Source organism: Miscanthus floridulus, chromosome 5, assembly GCF_019320115.1.
Source record: "Miscanthus floridulus cultivar M001 chromosome 5, ASM1932011v1, whole genome shotgun sequence".
In the NCBI taxonomy this organism is placed as follows: Eukaryota; Viridiplantae; Streptophyta; class Magnoliopsida; order Poales; family Poaceae; genus Miscanthus; species Miscanthus floridulus.
In genome coordinates, this window is record NC_089584.1 from 116,318,454 (window position 1) to 116,339,768 (window position 21,315).

The 21,315-nt window shown below is 42.7% G+C and overlaps 1 pseudogene; it reads left to right on the forward strand.

Annotated features, from left to right (window-relative positions):
* Positions 1–466: 466 nt before the first annotated feature.
* Positions 467–13,373, forward strand: LOC136450543 (helicase-like transcription factor CHR28; annotated as a pseudogene).
* Positions 13,374–21,315: the final 7,942 nt, after the last annotated feature.

A 21,315-nucleotide genomic window follows, 5' to 3' on the forward strand; every position in this document is an offset into this window, starting at 1 on the left:
GCTGAAAAGTCCAGATCACGCGCACGCTCTAGCAACGCCCTATACACTACGTGTCGAAAGCAAGGAAGACAACCAGTAACTTGACCGTCCGAGTCCATGAGGGCCCAAGTATAATGCCGACATTTAGTAAAACCATATCTCCCAGGGACTCACCTGGAAAAGACCGCTCGCGCCACGGGTAACGTGTGGCACACGCGCCCGTTCACGACTCGGAACATGGCCTCGTCCAGTCGTCCGCCCGGACCACACCACCGGCCGGCCGGCCGCAAACGAGCCAACCGTCCCGGCTGCACCGCCTCGTGAGCACATGGCGATCACCACCAGGCACCAGTCCACCACCCACCCCATATCACCCCATCACCCCGGTCCGCCTCCGAGAAAATAACGATTCCGATTCCGGCTCGGCCATTCCGAGCGCCAGAGCACGCCGACCCGTTCCTTTTAAAATCCCTACCCCAAGCGATTTTTTCGCCTTCGACCACTTCGGTTTCGTTCGACGGCCGACGCGGATGCCATTCTTCTTTTTAGCCCCCCTCTCCGTCGCCACCACCACCACAGGTCCACAGCCGCCCGCCCGCCCGCGCTGATTGGAAAAGGAAAGGAAAAGGGGTTTCGCTCTTCCGGAGAAGGCAAGGCGTTTGCCTGCCGCCGTGAATCGTATGGTCGAATCGCGCGGCGGGTGATGGCGGAGGAACCGGCGGTCGGTTACGATTGCTTCGAGGCCGCCGGCGATGCTGGCACCGGTGGCGCGGAGGACAACCTGTCGATGTCCCTCGGCGACTTCATGGCGTTCCTCGAGACTGAGCCCGCGCCACCCGGGGAGGGCGGGGAGGAGGAAGAGGAGGAGCAGCTGCAGCCTGGGGTGAGTTGCCTCTCGCCTTGCCCTAATTCGCTTTGCGTCGGATTTCGCGATGTCGGATCGGATTTGCTGGGATGGGGCTGCGTTTAGGCTAGGGTTTTGGGCTGCGCGGGGACCGAATACGTCGAGTTTTTAGTTGAATTTTTGCGCTCGGCCTTGCCGATTTTGGATGATTTGGGCCTTAGAGTATAGTGCTTCGGTCGTGTTGAGGTGTCGATGAACCGCAGGGCCAGGCGCGATCGAGGCATCGAGCTAAGTGATTAGTGCGACCTTTTATTTAGCGACTGTTTTTTTGTTGTTGCTGTTCATCACTTATTGGATTTTCCTTGTTCTGCTATAAATGCTTTTTTCGAAACGATAGCTATATGAATGCACTGTTGTTCGGGAAATGGACACCATGTGAGCGTGGTTGCTCGTCAATTATTGGACTGTGCCGTTTTTCCCGTTTTTTCTGAACACGAAGAGGTTCCCGTGGTTCCCTGTGTTGACAGATTTTGAGGGCCGATGGCTGGTGGCACTGTCAGCTATGGACAATGGTGTCTGCCAGTGAATGTTTCAGGGTTAGAGATGGTTGCGGTAGCAGGACCAGCTTGCAGCTAAATTGATGTTGGGGGTGAACCTGCAATGATGGTGCCGGCTATGGTGGGTTCTTGGGCAAAGTGCTATTCATGGTCAACAGTGGTGCCGTTGGGCTGTGTGCTGTTGGGCGAGGAATCCTGGGTAGGAGAAGGTGATGGTAATTGGTTTTGGGTACTGGGTGGTGGTATTGCAGTCCTGGCGTTGGATGTATGCGACGAAAGGTTTGGTTTGTGATAGAGGCAGTGTATTGTTCTAAAAATTCTAACTAGCAGATGCTGCATCTGGCAACTCGCAACATTTTTGCACAGCACAGGCCTTGAAATCAGACTTACAAGCAGTATAGATATATGTTAATAAATGAATATTCATTTGTAGTGTAAATTATAAATAAAATCACACTAAGTCGAGGCAATTTGATGCTGAATCTTTCAGTGTCAATCTAAAATTTTAAAATTGAAGTGGTATAGTAATTAAAAAATGAATATATGAATATTTAAATGTGCAATGTGAATTGTAAAAATCATATACCTTAAACAGTTGAGTTCGAAATACATCATTATAGTGTCTCCCATTAGGGTATGCGAACTTCCAGTTCCAAGAGATGTAAGGAATCTTCTCGAGAAAACTGCATAACAGAAAATCTTTCCTTTTGCTAGAAATTAATACCTCTGCACCATTTAGTGGTCCACAACCACACTACACTGGCCTGACTGGATTCTTAAATGTTGAAATTTTACTGCTATGCTGGTATCATCGATTATGGCATGACCTTGAGAGTGGCCACTATCAAGTTAATGAGGGATGCTATCAAGAAGAAAATATGGTGCCTTATTGGTGAGCAAGTGCCTTCATTGGCTGCCTCATAGTGGCCAAAATGGCAAGGGTTACAAAGAGGTGGGGAAAAGACAAAAAGAGAGGAGGGGTAGTTAGATGCATCTGCCTTTCACTTTTCCACAGTCTAGGCTGTTGCATAAATGGGAGGAGGAAAAGTTTAATTTTGTTGCAGCTACCTGTCTAACCTAGTAGTATTAGTTATGAAGGTTGACAATAATAATAATTGTTTTTCATTGTTCAGTGGTGTTGTAGGATAGTAACTCACAGCCTGTTTTGGTTGAAAGGTAGATGAATCAAACTGATTTGATCTGGTGTTATTGTGATGGTTGAACATTAAATGCTTTGTGTGAGTGCTGTGACAATGCAAATCTGTTCATTGCTTGTAGGTTTGTGGGAGCTAATGTTATTGATTAATCTTTGTTTTTTTTCTTGATCAATTGATCCTCAATTTTCATATTTCTATGGAAAAATAGATAGAAACCTGTAGCATTAATTGCTTATGTTTGTTTGGCAATATAAGTCTTTGGATGCCTGATTCAACTTGAGATGGTGATATTTGTATTGTTCGACCAATGCCCTTATTTTTTGTACTAGGAGTGGAACAGAAAGGAATTTAAGAGTTGACATTAATTTTTTCAGTTTTTTCTTGCATATCTTGCATTACGTATTGCTTTGTTTGTTTGATCCTAATTGGTCATTTTTGGGGGTGTAAGCAACCAGCGAACCGTATCCATGGTATGCCTCCAGCCCACCACATAGCACTTGTGCTGTAACGGCCTGTTTGGTTCAAAGCTTCCCAGGCAGCTCCGTTGCCAGGCAAGGATGTCATCCCCAGGCGCCCAAAATCAGACGCCTGAGGACACCCACAGCGCCTGTCAAAGCTGCCTGGGAGCAAAGCAAACAGGTCCTAAATGTTGTGAGAAAAATAGCATATAGAATATTTTCTTTTGTGTTTTGAGTCTTGTATAACCTTAGGTTGTCAGTATTTCTTATGTTGCTGAATACAGGTCAATCAAGGTTGTTTTGAGATGCCTGTTAACACTGATGGTTCTGAAGATTTATTCCAAAGCCGTGAAGGTATAATGATCTGGCCATTTTAGCATATGATTTTGCAGGATGCACAAATTTTCTTACCTATAATTTTTTATTTGTTGCTAATCTTGTCACTTTGTGAGACTGAGCAGAAATGTTTGAGAATGCAGAACTTTGGTCAAACTACTCCCATGTGGACACTTCGGAGTGCCATATGGAGCTCAGCGGAGGAGAACAAATGATTGATCACACAGAGGCTAGCCCTTATGAATTGTTTAGCAACGGTGAGAAATACAAAGGTGGCTGTAGATGAAACTGAATTGCTGTTAACTTTTTCATTGCTCACTGAATAGCAAATATATATCTTAGAATTTACAAAAAAATTTGGTTATCGCTTTGCAGATCTGCAGAACCAATCACAAACTTCCAACTTGGACAATGAACATTTTCCAAGGGATGCATCAAACCATGCTAATGTTGAAGAAGCAACTGGACCTCCATATGAAGATCTCTCAAATGGTTTGTACCTTCGACAGCAAACTATATACTCTGGCCAAACACATCTCCAAGTGGAGAACAACATAGAAGGCATGGAGACACAAATGAACACTTGTATGCTGTTTTCCTCTTAAAAAATATATATTTTATATATCAGTTCCGAAAAGGAACCATTAATTAATTAATATATCTGGTGCAGATTTCTCAGGTGGTATATCCATAGAGCACTCAGATTTGAGTGAAATTAAATGGGAGAGTACAGATGAGATGCTTGGTAATACTGGTCAGGATGGTGACCATTTCACTTCGATGGGCATGTTTTCTCTTACCCATAACACAGATGTTCCTGATATTTCTTGCACCAAGTTCAACATGGGCGAGAGAACTGAAAGCATTCGCAATGGCAACAGTAGTTGCCTTACTATGCAGGAAGAACATTTACAGGCAGAATGTGGAGGATATCCTCATCCAGATTATATATCTGTTGATATGGTTGATGAAAGATCACTGCATGATTTGCCACATGGGTTTTCACAAAACAATGAGCAATATGAGATGGAGCAGTTCCCACAGAGTATATGTGAAAGCGGTTCTATGCAGATGGGCTCTCCAGACCAATATTGTGATGATACATCTTTATCAGATCTTTACATGGATGTATCCTCCCCAGAGTCAATATCCTGTGAACAGAACCAGTCTGAAGATATTTGTTTCAAGAGTGAGTCTAGCACTGACTCTTCTCCAATACCCTCTAGTAGAAATTCCACCACAGAGGATGCTGATAAATACTTAGGTCAAACATCAAAACAGTTGCTGGACTCCAAAATTGTTCCTTTCAGCAACCAACACACATTTAAGAACATGGGATATCAAAAACCTCTGGCATTGCATAAACAATATGCATATAGAAGTGACAACTCTTCTATTCACAATTCATCAAGAGCTTGCTTCAATAGAGATGGGGACAGGGGCTTCTGATTTATGTGTGCTCGACGGTAATAGGAATCTTGCTCCTGATCACCGATTGCTTTACCAGGGAAAGTTCCATCATAATTTTCAGCAACCTATGTATGGCAATTCCGTGATTCCTGCATTTGGTGGTATGAGATACAAGCCACATGATGAAAGAATCACTCTGCGCCTCGCATTGCAGGTCATATAGCCCTCTAGACTGTTGCTTGCATATTTTTCCCTGCTTAATACTTTGTTTAGCGTTCTCATACTAATCAGGCTGCAGCTACTATTTGTTTAGCCCTGTTGCTGAATGGTGACATATAATGAATACTTATTAGTAAAACATTCTGTGAAAGAATGAAATGCTAAACCTTGGTTGAATACATCATTTTGTCTTTTTGTTGATGATGTTTGACCTTTTCATGTATTGTGTTTCGTGCTTTAGTTTAGGTTAAGGAAAGGTGATGTCTTGATTTTTTAAATCATTATTATTTTTCACTGTACTAACTCAACTCGCTACTAGGGTTACTTGGCTCTGTCTAAGTCTTACCTTTTCAAGCTTTGTAGTGCTCACTGCTCTGATAGCTTGATGTGTCAAACTGTCATAAATCAACAAGCTGAGTTAATGTTTCATGAGCTCACAAATTGCAACCAGACTTCTTGGTTCGTTGACATCTCAAAAGCTGGTAATACTAGGTTTTTTAAAGTAGGGCTTCCGTCTTCAATCAATTTAGTAATTGGCATATAGACACACTTATTTTTCTATTTTTAGTCACAGGTGCTAATGTCTTCAATCCTTTTGTGTTTTTCCATATTCTTATATACTATAAAACATTAGCTCAGAAGAATTAACAGCATTGGATTTTAGTGCTATCTTTCTTTTTGCTTCTTCGGCACACTTGACATATTTGGTGATTGGCAGGATATTTCACAGCCAAAATCTGAGGCTAACCCACCTGATGGGGTTTTAGCAGTTCCTTTATTGAGGCATCAGGTTCGCCTTGCAGCTCATGTTGTGTAATTTTATGATGAAAATAGTATTACCACTCCTTGGGTAACTGTTATTACTTTGGACAGAAAATTGCCTTGTCATGGATGGTGCAAAAGGAGACAAGTAGCTCGCATTGCTCTGGTGGAATTCTTGCAGATGATCAGGTATACTAGTTAATACCTTCCATGTTGCCAAGAAAAATGGTCAATTGTGTCTTAAGGTCATTCGGTACTTTTCAGGGCCTGGGTAAAACGGTATCAGCCATATCACTGATTCTTACTGAACGCTCACCAGTTCCACAGTCATCTACTATTAAGAATGAGCCATGTGAAGCTGTAACTCTAGATGACGATGATGAGGATGATTGTATTGAACCTCATCCGAAAAAGCTGATGCAGACATGTATCTCTGAAGTGACAACTAACACTATGAAGCAAGAAAATCCTATTGTAGCGGTTAAGACAAGGCCAGCTGCTGGTACTTTGGTTGTTTGCCCAACAAGTGTTTTGCGACAGTGGGCAGGAGAACTGAAGAACAAAGTTACAAGTAAAGCTAATTTGTCTTTTCTGATCTATCATGGTAGCAATCGCACCAAGGATCCTAATGAACTCACCAAATATGATGTTGTGCTTACTACATATTCCATAGTAAGCATGGAAGTACCAAAACAATCAAATCCTGATAGTGATGCTGAAGAGAAAGGGAAGCCTGACCGATATGGTGCACCTGTGTCCTCTTCAGGCAGCAAAAAGAGAAAGTCATCCTCTTCTAAGAAAATAAAAAGTAAAAGTGCTGCAGAGAGTTGCTTGCCTGAAAAACCTCTTGCGAAAGTTGCTTGGTTTAGGGTTATTCTTGATGAAGCACAAAGTATTAAGAATTACCGAACTCAGGTTGCCAGGGCTTGCTGGGGTTTGAGAGCCAAAAGAAGATGGTGTTTGTCTGGGACGCCTATACAGAATGCTGTTGAGGATCTCTATAGCTATTTCAGATTTCTCAGATACGATCCCTATGCTGTATATAAGCAGTTTTGCACTATGATAAAAATTCCAATCAGTAGGAACCCAACTAATGGTTACAAGAAGCTTCAAGTTGTTTTGAAGACAGTAATGCTACGCCGGACTAAAGGTCAGTAAATAGGTTATCATTGTCCTACTGATCTTGCTTATCCATATGTGACACCTTAGTCGTAGGTTGTTTTTTGTTACCAATAATTTATGGAACCGGAAAGCAGCTATTGACGTGCCTGACTAGGGGCTCATGTTGGGTTTCAACTCTAGCCTACCCCAACTTGCTTGGGACTAAAAGGCTTTGTTGTTGTTGTTGTTGTTGAATAATTTATGGAACCTGTGCCATGATTTCAGTAGTTACCATATCATATTTATGTTGAGCTTAACCAATATAATTTGAATAGATGTTAAGCAGAATAACAATTATGGGGTAAACATTCGCTCTATTGTTCAGATCTCATCATGTTAATTTTAGTGATAAGCATCTAATTTCCTCCTCACTGGTGTGTTTGTGCTGACAGCATGGTTCTGTTGTTTACCAAAGCAAAATATCCTATATTTTACTAATGCCCTTTCAAAATCAACAGATTAGAGAAACTAGTAAACATTTGTCAGTGTGGACAGAATGTTAAACTATTATTGAAACTTCACATTTTTGACCAACTGGTTTTGTAGGAATTTTTCTCCCAGAAAACATTAGCATATAGCTCCACATATTACTTGTGTTGATTTTCAGGTAAAAATCCTTGTCTTAAATTAACACCTGTGTCATAGATAGTTGCAAGGGCCTAATGGGACAACTTTGTATTACTAAGGGGCTTAATTGAGGAAAATTGAATACAGTGATTCAAATCAACAAGATTAAATTTGATGGGCTTGATGCATAAATGTAGACTTTATAGTTTACATAATTAAAATTAGACAACTTTATTTCACAATATGGTATAGGTTGTGGGCTTATAGTGCAGTTTTTCTTATCCTGTGGAAATTTTCCTGATTGTGAGTACTCGTATATCTAGGTTGGTCGTCGACTTGTCAGAACCAATGCTGAAGTCCTTTCTCAACTGTGTGCATAAATTGTTATTGCGCTAGTGCTCTTCCAGTGCACAAAAAATATTCTCCATTGCCAAATTGTTATTATCTTCGCAGTTGTCATTGAATGTTATATTTGTTTATCTTTTGTATTACTCCCTTCATTAAATATATGACATTTAGGATGAGCTAATTTTGAACTGATTAGCTTGTCTTAAACATCATATATTTTAAAACGGGAGAGCATATGATTTGTTCATCTCTTAAGCTATGATTTGTCATTTGTGATCTATCATCTTGTAGCAACCATGCTTGATGGGAAACCAATCATATCCTTACCGCCCAAGACTGTTTCACTTAAGACAGTGGACTTCACTAGCGAGGAGCGTGCTTTTTATAACACTTTAGAAGTTGAATCACGAGAACAGTTCAAGGTCAGTTCACAGTATTTGATTAATAGCCTTGTTTCTTATGTTCTTCTGTTTTGTCACTCAGCTTGAACTTTGGATATTGCATTTAGATATAGGGACTTTTTACATGGGGCAAAATAATCAATTAGGGAATGTTTGCATGGCCGCAGTGTGTGGTAGGTAGTTCGACATTATGTTGCTGGATTACAAGTGAACTTTAGAGGACTATGACGCATATGGTGTGTAACATGATTGATTGCTCATCCAGTTGCCTGTTTAGGTCACTCTAAAGTTGATATATTGATGCAAGCTTACCCGTTTCATTTGCAACTATTAGAAGGCTATGCTCACTACAACTGCTTTTCAGGAATATGCAGCTGCTGGTACTGTAAAGCAAAATTATGTCAACATTCTATTGATGCTTTTACGGCTAAGACAGGCATGTGATCACCCTCACCTAGTTAGAGGCTATGACTCCTCTTCTAGTTGGATGTCTTCGTTGGAGATGGTGAAGAAACTTCCCATGGAACGGCAGCATGAATTACTTAATTGCTTGCAATCTTGTTCTGCGTTATGTGCTCTCTGCAATGTAAGTGAATTCCTCTCATTTTTTTTTTCAATTTTCACGTCATTGTGTGTGGTCTTTCTATACATACCTCGCATATGAATTATATCTGAGTATTTGCTATCATGGTCTGGACTGATGTTCTTTATTTGAGTACCCGTTGCGACTAACAACAACAACAACATAGCCTTTCAGTCCCAAGCAAGTTGGGGTAGGCTAGAGTTGAAACCCACCAAGAGCCCCTAAGTCATGGTTCAGGCATTTCAATAGCTGCTTTCCAAGTACTCCTATTCAAACATATATCTCTAGGTATATCCCAAGCTTTCAAATCTCTTTTTATTACCTTCCCCATGTCAATTTCGGTCTTCCTCTACCTCTCCTCATATTATTAGCTTGGCTTAGGACTCCTACAATGCACTGGTGCCTCTGGAGGTCTCCTTTGGACATGGCCAAACCACCTCAACCGATGTTGGACAAGCTTTTCTTCAATTGGTGCTACCTCTAGGCGATCACGTATATCATCGTTCCGAACTCGATCCATTCTTGTGTGACCGCAAATCCATCACGACATACGCATTTCTGCAACACTCAGTTGTTGAACATGTCGAATATTTGTAGGCCAACATTCTGCTCCATACAACATAGCCTGGTCTAATCGCCGTTCTATTGAACTTGCCTTTTAGCTTTTGTGGTACCCTCTTGTCACAGAGAATGCCAGAAGCTTGTCGCTACTTGATCCACCCTGCTTTGATTCTATGGCTAATGTCCGCATCAATATCTCTATCCCTCTGTAGTCGATAGTATCGACCGAAAGGTATCCTTCTTAGGCACTCCTGGACCTTCCAAACTCACATCTCCCTCTTCCTGTACAACTCCGCCAAAGTCGCATCTCATGTATTCGGTTTTAGTTCTGTTCAATCTAAATTCTTTAGACTCAAGGGTCTGCCGCCATAACTCTAGTTTCCTATTTACTCTCGTCCTGTCTTTCGTCCACTAACACTACATCATCAGCGAACAACATACACCAAGGAATATCCCCTTGTATGTTCCTGGTAACTTCATCCATTACCAAGGCAAAGAGATACAGGCTTAAGGCTGGCCCTTGATGAAGTTCAATTTTAATCGGGAAGTAATTTGTGTTACCATCGTTTGTTTGAACACTAGTAACAACATTGTTGTACATGTCCTTGATGAGGGTCACGTACTTTGATGAGGACTTTATCTTTGTCCAAAGACCACCACATAACATTTCTTGGTATCTTGTCATAAGCCTTCTGCAAGTCAATGAAATCCAAGTGGAGGTCCTTCTTCTGCTCTCTAAACCGCCCCATAACCTGTCTTATTAATAAGATTGCTTCTGTGGTTGACCTTCCGGGCATGAAACCAAATTGGTTTGTTGATATCTGCGTCGTTCCTCGCAGGCGCTGCTCGATGACTCTCTCACAACTTCATAGTGTGGCTCATCAACTTAATTCCCCGATAATTAATACAACTTTGGATATCTCTCTGGTTCTTGTAGATTGGTACCAATATGCTTCTTCTCCACTCTTTATGCATCTTGTTCGATCGAAAGATATTGTTGAACATCTTGGTTAGCCATACTATAGCTATATCCCCGAGACATCTCCACACCTTGATTGGGATACCATCAGGGCCCATCGCTTTGCCCTCTTTCATCCTTTTCAAGGCTTCTCTGACCTCCGATTCTTGAATCATCCGCATAGAGCGCCTGTTAGTGTCATCAAACGAGTCGTCCAGCTGAACGGTGGTGTTCTCGTTCTCACCATTGAACAATTTATCAAAATACTCTTGCCGACTAAGCTTGCATAATTAAGTTTGTATTGGCAGATAGACTCTGAGCTATCATTACCACGTGAACATAAAATTCCAGAAGTCTAGCTTGTGTCATATGACCAACAATTATTAATGCTTGTCCCTCAAAAAAAAAAAACAATTATTAATGCTTGTACTCATCGCGCTGGATGATGGTTTTCTGTGGCTGACAGCTTTCCAACCTGCGTGCTGATGACAGGGCCTCTGGCCTTGTGTTGGAAGAAGCTTAAGTAGCCGTAGTTGGGTTGGTTTTTGCTGGCAAATTTATTTGTTTTGCTATCTTGCTTGAGGGTTTCGGTAGGGCCAGTGCTGACTGATCCCTTAGTGATCGGACTATCAGAGGTGTGGGGAAGTTGGCGGCAGGAGGTTCTATCTGTGCACTTGCGAACTTTGTAATTTCATTGCTGAGGTAATGAAATTCAGTCTTATCGTGGTGGAGAAAAACAATTATTAATGTGCTGTTGTGCTGGTGTGTGATATATATTGCAGTTAATGGTCAACTTCTTAGTATTAAGTTTGTGTTCTGCCAATGCAGACTTGAGTTTTTTAATTGCCATCTAGCCTGAACTGAGTCGGAGAAATTAAATCTCAGCTAAGTTTATACTTTTTTACTAGTTAAGTTTTCTTGATACCAGCTTGATAGTCGATACAGGGTGCCTAGGGCCCTGGGTCATATCCCAATTGTAGTGGATATTCTGCTGTGGAAACACTTCTGGTTCTTAACATATGTGAATTATGCAGGACGCGCCAGAAGACCCTGTTGTCACTATATGTGGTCATGTTTTTTGCAACCAGTGCATACTGGAGCAACTCACTGGTGACGACAGCGTATGCCCAGTGTCTAATTGTAGAGTCCGACTAAATACAACCTCACTATTCTCCAGAGGCACCCTTGAATGCTCTCTGAGTAGATTGACCTGTGATTTCAAGTCTGATGATACCTGTGTGGAAATGATACATGCTGAAAAGCGCCCTGGGATAGATTCATCCTACGCTTCTTCAAAAGTGAGAGCTGCACTAGATATTCTTCTCTCATTGCCCAAAATAGATCCCACCCAAATGACTGATAGCAAATGTTTAATCGGGTTTGAATCTGAGAAGTTTGATGGAAAGGTTACTTCAGAACAGACTGACACCAAGTGGACAGAGAAGGCCATTGTTTTCTCTCAATGGACTAGAATGCTAGACTTGCTTGAAGTCCATTTGAAAGCTTCTCATGTGACATATCGAAGGCTTGATGGAACAATGTCTGTTGCTGCACGGGATAAAGCTGTGAAAGACTTCAATACGGTTCCAGAGGTTTGCATTCTACAACTTCTGGCATATGAAATACATAATGTTTTCAGGTATATGAGTTCTGGTTTTGACTTGCACTATTGGCAGGTTACTGTTATGATCATGTCACTCAAAGCTGCAAGTCTCGGCTTGAACATGGTTGCTGCTTGCCACGTACTTATGCTAGATCTTTGGTGGAACCCGACCACTGAGGACCAAGCCGTTGATAGAGCACACCGTATTGGCCAAACACGGCCTGTCACAGTATCACGATTAACTATAAAAGACACCGTGGAAGATCGTATTCTGGCTCTCCAGGTAAGTTTGAATTTTTCTTGGCTGAGTTATCTGCATTTATATTCATGAGCAGGCATTGAGCTCCAGTTTGGATTCTGGCAAGAATCTTATCCAAACCTTCCTGGAGGTCAATATTGATAGAGCAGTGTGAAAATTATAATAAAATCTCTTAGTAGTTACTCTCTCCGTCCAATGCAATTCTAGAACAGTGATATGTTAAAGTATGTCAAGTTTGACCAAATTTATATAAAAAATACTAATATTTATCGTACTAAATAGGTACCATTAGAATCGTGATGGCATATTTTCCTAATTTTGATGTCATACTACACCTTGCACTCTTTTTGGGATGGAGGTAGTAAGTTCATACCATTATTCTGTGTAACTTTTTCTGTGGTGATTTTAGATAGCAATCAGTTTTTTTTTTCATGGACATGAACTGGAAACTATGATTCAGAATATGCTTCATCTGAATAATAAAACATAGCTTGCATTTCTTCAGCCTGTTCGCTTGGTCGTAAACGATCGTAAATTTCCAGCCAGCAGTAATAATCCACGATCGTATATGACCGTTTCAGCCCCAGCCGAACAGGCTGCTTGTCTCGAATACCACTTCCTGGAGTTTTATTGTCTCAAACCTTACATTTGCAAAATTTACATTGGCGAAATCTTTACCTTGTTTATTTTTGGTCATACAAAATATAAACTATTGTTTTGTTGTTAATTTGGGTGGTAGTATTAACTTTGTAATCTACAGTCTCTTGATGCTTACCTAAGCTGTACAATGTCTCAGGAGAAAAAGCGGGAGATGGTTGCTTCTGCATTTGGGGAAGACAAATCTGGTTCCCGACAGACTCGACTGACCGTTGAAGACCTGAATTATCTGTTTATGGTGTAGAATCTCTCCTGAGAGTTAACAGTTTTGCTCATTGGATGGTGTTAGACAGTGGTAGACAAAAAGGAACTCCAAAAAAATAACAAAATGCTTTCATTTAGGGACTATTAGTTCTTGTAGCTTGTACAGTTGCAGAGATTTAGGGGTTATTAGTGACATGTCTTCCAAATCTTTTTGCACGGAAAGCAGTAAGAGATGCTGAACTAGGTGAATTCTTCAGATAGCTGCAATAGTGCCTGTTGACTTAATATCATGATGATAACGACAGTCAAAGCTAACATGGTAAAAATATGTACATATATTTTGTCGGCACGTCTGACACGTGGGCCTCAGCTTCTGGCAACAGTTTGTATGCGATAAACCATCGAAAATATTGAGCTTTTTTTTTAGCCTCAACTCTTCGAGTACTAGTTGTATTTGAACATACACACTAAATCACACCACTACACGCATATAAACTCACACACACCCACACTAGTGTGCATGGTAGACCTACACGAAGAGGTTGCACGTGACTTAGAGATATCCGAAGTCTACCAGGCTTCGCACGTGACGGACATGTCACACCGACTATTGTGGCATATTTATGCATGTGGCTGTAGGTACACAGTACCTATAAATTTATTTAACGGGGAAAACACCGTGGGTGCGAGACCGAAAATTCTGGGTTGGTCACATTGACTTGTGGTCGCAACTTGTTCTCATTGGTCGCGTGTTCTTTTATCTTAATTCTTAAGTTTGAGGCGGCACTATCTGAATCGCTCCGGCAGCTATGATATGCACTTCTACTTTGGTGGTTTGTGTGTTTCATAACTATAACACCAAGAAACAACTCGAGCAGCTGCGATACGCACTTCTACTTTGGTGGTTTGTGTGTTCCATAACCGTAACACCGTGAAACAGCTCCAGCAATAGAGATCAGAGCCTCGAGGGTTTTCTCTAAAGGCTAGTATCTTCATTTTCTTTCACCAGATGAGTGCCCATGTGTTGCAATGGGTGCAACATAAATTGAATGAGATGTTTGTTAGCCAAGTTAAAATCAAGAATATATCAATTCAAATTTTCACATGAATTATACCATGATAATGTCTAGAAATACATTCATTATCGTAATAAATCTGAAATAAAAGTTAGGCTTGGAGCTTGTTGTCTGAAAGTTATGACAAACATCAGTTGCCTCAAAGGCTGAAAATTTATTGCTAGGCATCGAATTGAATTTATCCATGCTCTGCCTTGTCTAAAACATGTATACTTGGACTTACAATATCCTAGCCCGCATGAGGCATGACAACAATTCATTTTTTTGAGAAAAAAGTATTTGTTGTCAACACGCAACGGGAAGGATGACGAACGAGATTTGGATCACGATCATGATCATTGCATGGTGATATTCCAATAAATTCATTTCTCTTCCCATAATTTTCTTTTCGTTTTATTCCATTTTATTTACTTGCCTTCCGGTGTCTTCACGCGGTGATTATTTGCTTGCCGGTGATTCCGTGAGTTTTATTCCATTTTATTTACTTGCCTTACAGTGTCTCCATGCGGTGATTACTTGCCTACCGGATATGGATCGCATAAGTGTTTTTGTCCTGCCGGATAGATGTTGACAATTTGTATGTTTTAGTTGTAGAGAGGACGTGGCATGACTCCTAAATTATATTTTGACAATTATTTTATTTTGTTTTATTTTATACTATTTATGCTTATAAATTTATGATAATTGGAGTGGATACCAAGTTTGTATTATAATAGTTAGAAATTGTTAGTTAAATTATTGGTAACTTTTAAAAGTTTGAATCCTGATATGTACAAAGAATGTGGAGTATGTTTCTTGGCCTTTAACTCTAGCAGTAGCCCTAAAATCATGGCCTCTATTTTGGTATTGTCTGGTAGAACTCCACCAGCTCATTCAGAAAAGTAGATCCAGATTCATTTTTTCATGCTAAACACTTCTAGATCCATTAGCTCATGGATCTATCTCGTGGAAGATTTTTTTTCCCAATTTGCCCCTTGGATATTTTCTTACATTGCATGTGAGCCCATGTTAGAGCCGGAGCTATACCAAATGTTTGGATGAAACCTAGATTCACGGTAGTGCTGCTCCACGGTGGATCGGGTAGATTTGGAGCTACTGGAGCTGCAGGCCCGTTCCATTCTCTCTTTTCTCAAATTCTCTTCGGCATGGTTTGTTAATAGTTTGTACAATTGATAAATATTCAAATAGATAATTTGAATTTAAACATCCTTCATGTTTCACCAGCTAGTGAAAAAGTAAACTTCGGCATGGTTAAAAAACCTTAGGATTTCTACAACTTTCCTTCAAAATTTCTATATTTTCCATTCCTCTATTTTACAACTGCATTTCTATAAAATTCTAATGATAATAATTTCCCTATTTATGTTCCAAAAGAGCCCTAGCAGGTTATCATCAGTATTTCCGACCTTAGAGCAACTCTAAGAAACTCTCCATTCTTTGTTATGTATTCTAATTTAGAGAATTTTGTGTAAAATAAACCTCCAACAGACTCTATCTTGCTCTCTAAAAATAGATACGGGCTATTCCTCTTTTTTTCGCTCGCCATGAAAAGCGAGCAGGCCTCGCTCGCCAAGTCCCGTGAATCTCGCGGCAGCAGCCTCTCCTACGCGCTTTCGGCCTATCCCGCATGCTCAATCGCCCGTTCCCGCGACCGAACGGCCAAACAAGATAGGCACCTGCCGGGCTTCCGCGGCGGTGGCGGCGCCGGGGCCGAGGGCTCCCTGGTGAGGTGGAGCACATCTGCATGTGCACTCCGGAGGATGATGTGTTGGCGGTGGACGCGCACTGCTTGCAGTCGTAGACTCGTAGGGCACCCAGAAGAGGTCGCTGCCGGTCTCCAGCGCCACTAGGAACGTCGCGTTCGGCCGGCGTCGGCGTGCCAAGTTCCACCTCCCCCGTGTAGTACAGCCTGCAAAAGTGAGGAGTCCTCCGGCGCCACATGCAAGACCGTGGCCGGCGAGGAGGGTGCACAACGTGTTGTCGCACGTCACTGGCTTGCTCGTCGACGACCGCCGCGTTGCCCTTCTGGCCTTGCGTGCAGGGCCCTGCTGCTGGACTTGAGTTCCAGGCGGCAGCGAGAAAGTCTACGCGATGAGAGCGGACGGGATCGTGTTGGATCCGAAGACAAAAAAAAAAAAAAAAAAAAAAAAAAAATCCGGGGACATGGCAAGTTTAAATACGGAGAGTCTCGATTTAGACAGTGTAGTCTATGCATTTTAGGAGAGATTTATTTTAAAAAATAGTTAAATCACTATATTTAAATATATTTTTTGACTAATCTCTTGGAGATGCTCTTGACACGTGAATCTCGTAACATAATCAAAACTACTTATGATGGCAAACTTGTAATGCAGAGACTACGAGTGGTTTCTATAGCCTAGGACTGTATATCAAACAAAATAACTTCACAGTCCATTTTTTCTCCGCTGGAGTCCAAATAAAAACTAGTTTAATGCCCGTGCTAACGCAACGGCAACATTTCAGGGATGCACACGACAATAACCAAACAACTATATTTTTTCCTAAGAAGCAACCAAAGTGGTAGGAAGCTGAGTAAAGCACCAATTTTTTTCATGTAAAAGAAAAATTACAAGATTGCAATTGAACAATTAGGACAGCTTTCCTGACATCACGAATCATTAGTTCTTGTGGCATGATGGATGACTTCAGAGTAGAATAACAGGGAATCACATCACAGACATACAAATGCACATGTCTCAAGAACACGTCAAAACTACACTAAACATTTGACGATTTTTTTGATAATTCCTAGCAACTATTTCAGCCTTCAACATTGTCTCCCTGGTAGATCAGATGTCTTCCGTCGATTTCGTCGATGGAGACAACGACCAAGCTTATTTGTTGTCACCTGTCTACTGTATGGTTCTTGGAGCTGCAGGCAAATGGACATAGTTCAGAACCATACAAGAAGTATTATAGCTAAATGAAACAATTCACCAAATTACAGATTCCAAACTGAAGTTTCAGATTCAGGCACGAAGACAGGAACTGTTAGCTGCAATATATAATCATCTGATTATTCCATTTTTTTGTGCTCTGTTATCAGCCAAGAGAAATGATCTATGCATACAAGCTACAATCCGTTTGCGGCCAGGATACAGTTGCACCTAATAGGGATGACTTTGCCTAACTTCATGTCTCATTTCTGCAATATAAATACACGATAGATCCGAAAGGAAACAAATCATACCCCTAAATTAATGAGCCTACAGTATCATAACAAAGTCACCTCGATGAAAACGGATTGGATACGGACGGATATCACCGATATTATATTTGTTTTCATATTTCTGTCCAGATTCGGATTCGAATACGGATAGTGTCAACTATGTCGGATAGGATACGATTGGATATCGACATCATAAATATGCGATTTGAGTATTTGGATACGGATACGGTATCGGATGTTGGATATCCGGACTCGGATACGGACAGATCTCAACCCCTCTAAACGGATTCGGTTTCGAATACGGTCGGAAAATATCCGTACCGTTTTCATCCCTACCAATGACCACACGAACTGGAATGTCAAACTAAGCAGGTAAGCTACTTTACCACAGATTCTGGAAAGCCAGAAGCATGATACCTTTTGATACTGGATGGATGTGGTCTAGTGCGGATTTCCACGAGAGCAAAAAATGAAAAGATAGAAATGCTCATCGCCAAGTAACTGGTGTGATTAGCTTGGACAATTTCTAAAACCTCCTACATCCACAATCACAAGCAAATGGAAACCTTTCTTCATATATTTAAACACCAACTAATAATATTGTGAAACATGTACCACCCAAACATTTAGGTCCAACAAACTAAAAGAGTTAGCACAAAAAGGGGAAGGAAAACTAAGTATCCACCTTGCCTGTTTTCCCCTATCAAAACCAGAGGGTTCAAACCATTTGGACCCGAAGAAATGAATCCATTCTTAGACCACACCAAACTGTTTCCTCTTGCAATCCAAACTGAACCAGTCCATCAATAAGTGCAGCCCATTTGCATCCAAACTAAACTTGACCCAGCAGAAAAATGAAATAAGCAAAATTTTCATTGCACCAGTCACAAATAACTTTTTTCAAAACTCGATGCCGAAGTGTCAAAAGGCCAGCTAACATATCATTTTGATTATAATAAAGTGCAATCTAGCAGAAGAGGAACCTCTCACTTTGCTACCAGGAACTGTGTCCTCTTCCAGACAGAAAGATGCCAAAAAAGTACTTATTGATTGGATGCCATTAGCTAACAACCATGCTTATGCAATTCACAAACAATTTGCAGCTCTATGTGGCCACGAATATTCAACTAGAGTAAACATTTAATTAGATCATGCTGCTCAACCATGGATTATACACTTCTGTACCAAATATAATATTGTACATTTTTTGTAGGAATAGTACATTTTTTCCTTATTGTTGACCATAAACAGAAGCATTTAGTGGAAAGTGTTGCCCTGAAACTTAAAATGAAGTTTGTTTGTATAGCAATGTAACTCCCTAATGAAAGTTGACTCGATACAGTAACTCGATAATATCTGCTAGGAACCTTTTGACATAAATTTATCCATTAGTAGTAATAAAAATAGGAGACTTTGAACCATGCAGATAAAAGAGCATCGGATAAGAATCAGCATTTCTCTATAATACATGTTGCTACCAGTGTTCTGTTTAGTTTTAGATTTCAGCAGTGTCTAAAACAAGCAGGGAAAATGCATGGACAATTGGACATTATGACAAGAGAGAATTACCAGCTACAAAACCGCTTGACACATCAAGGGCAAGGGATCATTAAACTTAGCAAAAGAATTAAAAGCTGAAGCAAAAATTGCAGTCAATTCCCATCAGATTAAGTAACATGATATAAATATTCATATTCAGGCATCAAGAGAAACCTTTCTATTTTATACATGTTGCCTTGATTCTCTCAGCCGCCTACTTCCTTCTGGGTGCTGGAGGCTAGCGCAGAGCTATAGGGCGCCTCACCGTGACACTAAAATTCATCGTATCACAAGATTCTATTTACCACTAACTATTTGGCTTAATTAAGCAAAAAGCCTACTTTTGACTAAAAGAAATCAGTAGCCTAGAAATCACACTGGGAAGAATATTCAATTCATAAGACATGGGAGGATAGATTAGCGAGAGGTGTGAGGCACGACAGGAAAAAAAGATACAGCCTGAGGGGGATGCTGCTCTCCTGGATGACTTCGCTGCAATGGCAGGTCCCGTAACTGCTCATCCATCGGGCAGAATGTGTCGATTGCCTGCCTCTGCCTAGGCCGGATCCTTCCCTGCACTCCGTCAGAGCAGCCACTGCTGCAGCCATCAGTGGAGGTGGCGGCAGGGAGATAGCTCGTGCCTGCAATGCAATCAGAGCATAGGACTTCAAAATTCACACCTAATATACTACTCATCCGTACATATCAGGACATCGGGACATAAGAACAATCAGTGATGAAACCTAAATCGAACATGTCATGGAGACCTGAGTCCAATACATCATGGAGAACCAAATCGATTCCGTCTAGATACGGGAGGCCGAGACGGATGTGCCTCGCGTGCGAGGTCCGGCAAGCAGCAACGCCACCGCGGCGGAGGAGGGAGCAGGGCCATGGACGGCGACCTCCGGCCGCCGGGAGGCCGAGACGGATGGGCGCGGCGGGGGAGGGCGCGTGTCCGTGGCCGACGAGCGCCGACCGCCGGCTGACGGGTGACCAACGTAGACGGGCGCACGTACCTGTGGCAGCAGCCTGTTGGGTTCCGTCGCCGGGATTTGGACGGAGCATGCCGGAGTACTCGAGCAGAGCGGTGAGCGCCGCCTGATGAAGCTGGACGCCGAGAAGTGCACGCCGTACCTCCTGGACGGCACGGGCGGCCGGCTATTTGCCTCGTCGTCCGGCCTGGGTGGCCGCGGCGGCGGTCTGAGTGATGGCCGCGGGGTCCGCACGCGCCGGCGGAGCCTCGGAGGCTGCAGCGTCGCTGGGGCGGGGGCACGATCTCGCGTCGGGGTGCCGCAGCTCGAGCACTCCTTGCCTGCGGTCGCCGTCACTGCGAGTGGGAGCACCGCCGCCGTAGCTACGAGTGAGGTCGCCGTCGCTGCTACGGAATTTTTTTTCCCCGCTCTTGCGTGATTTCGGGGAGGGGTTGCGGCCTTGCGGGGAAGGGGAGCGGAGACGCGTGCGACGCCTTGCGGGGAAGGGGAGCGGAGGCGCTCTGGGGTGGGAGATCCAACGAATATCGGCCGTCGGATGTGTAAGGAGAGACAGGATAAGTGAGACTTAATTTGGTGGGTATGTTTTTTAGTTATCTTTTTCTATGTGCGTTTTGGTGGGTGAACATAGTATAGATTATGACTGTAGAGGTGATATTTGTTTGGTGGCTGTAGGATAATTTGAAGTGGTGTATTATAGGGGTAGAGAAGAGATATGAACTATCATTCATCGGATCCTTTGCTCCTCCATTTGTTCGTGCAACCCGGACGTGTAACTGTGCTGCATGAACTCGCGGAGCGAGCCCCATGCGGCGACGGGGTCCCTGTATCGGCCCTGCTGGAGCGCGTTCCAGGCGGCGGGCACCAGCTGTGCTTCTGCAGGCCGGCGAGCAGTAGCGTCTGGACAGCTTCCGCGGTGACGTGCTTGCCGCGATTTGGAAAAACATACAGAAGTTTGAAGTACACGCACTTGCAGTTGCTGGGGTTGGCTGGCCAGAACTTTGCCGGCTCTTTGCTGCCTCCGGCGTGAGATGGAGAAAAAGTAGTAGCAGGCTAGCAGCAGGTGGCCTTGCGCGAGTTGGAGTAGCGCTGCTTCTCTGCGAGCGCCGAACGGGCCATGGCGGAGGCGGCGGGCTTAGGGAGCACCAGGCCGACGTCCTTGCCCCTGGTGCCCAGCGGCCGCCTCTCATGCGTCGTCTTCCTCCGCGCGGACGCCGACCGGATTGCGCGCATCCTCGCTCGCCTCGATCACCTCCTCCGTGGCGACGGCGAGGCCCCGGGTAGCGTGGCCGCCGTTCTCACTGCGGGGTTGCAGGCGGTACTTCGACTCTCGATCTCCGCGAAGACGTCGTTTCTTGTTTTTCCTTCCCTCACTTGTGCGACTTTATTAAAGCCGGCTGATAAATCGATCTTGGCTGATTTATTGTGAGAGAAAAATACTATAGATTTTAGCTGATAAGCCAAACTATGATGATTTGTGTATTGGGACTGCCC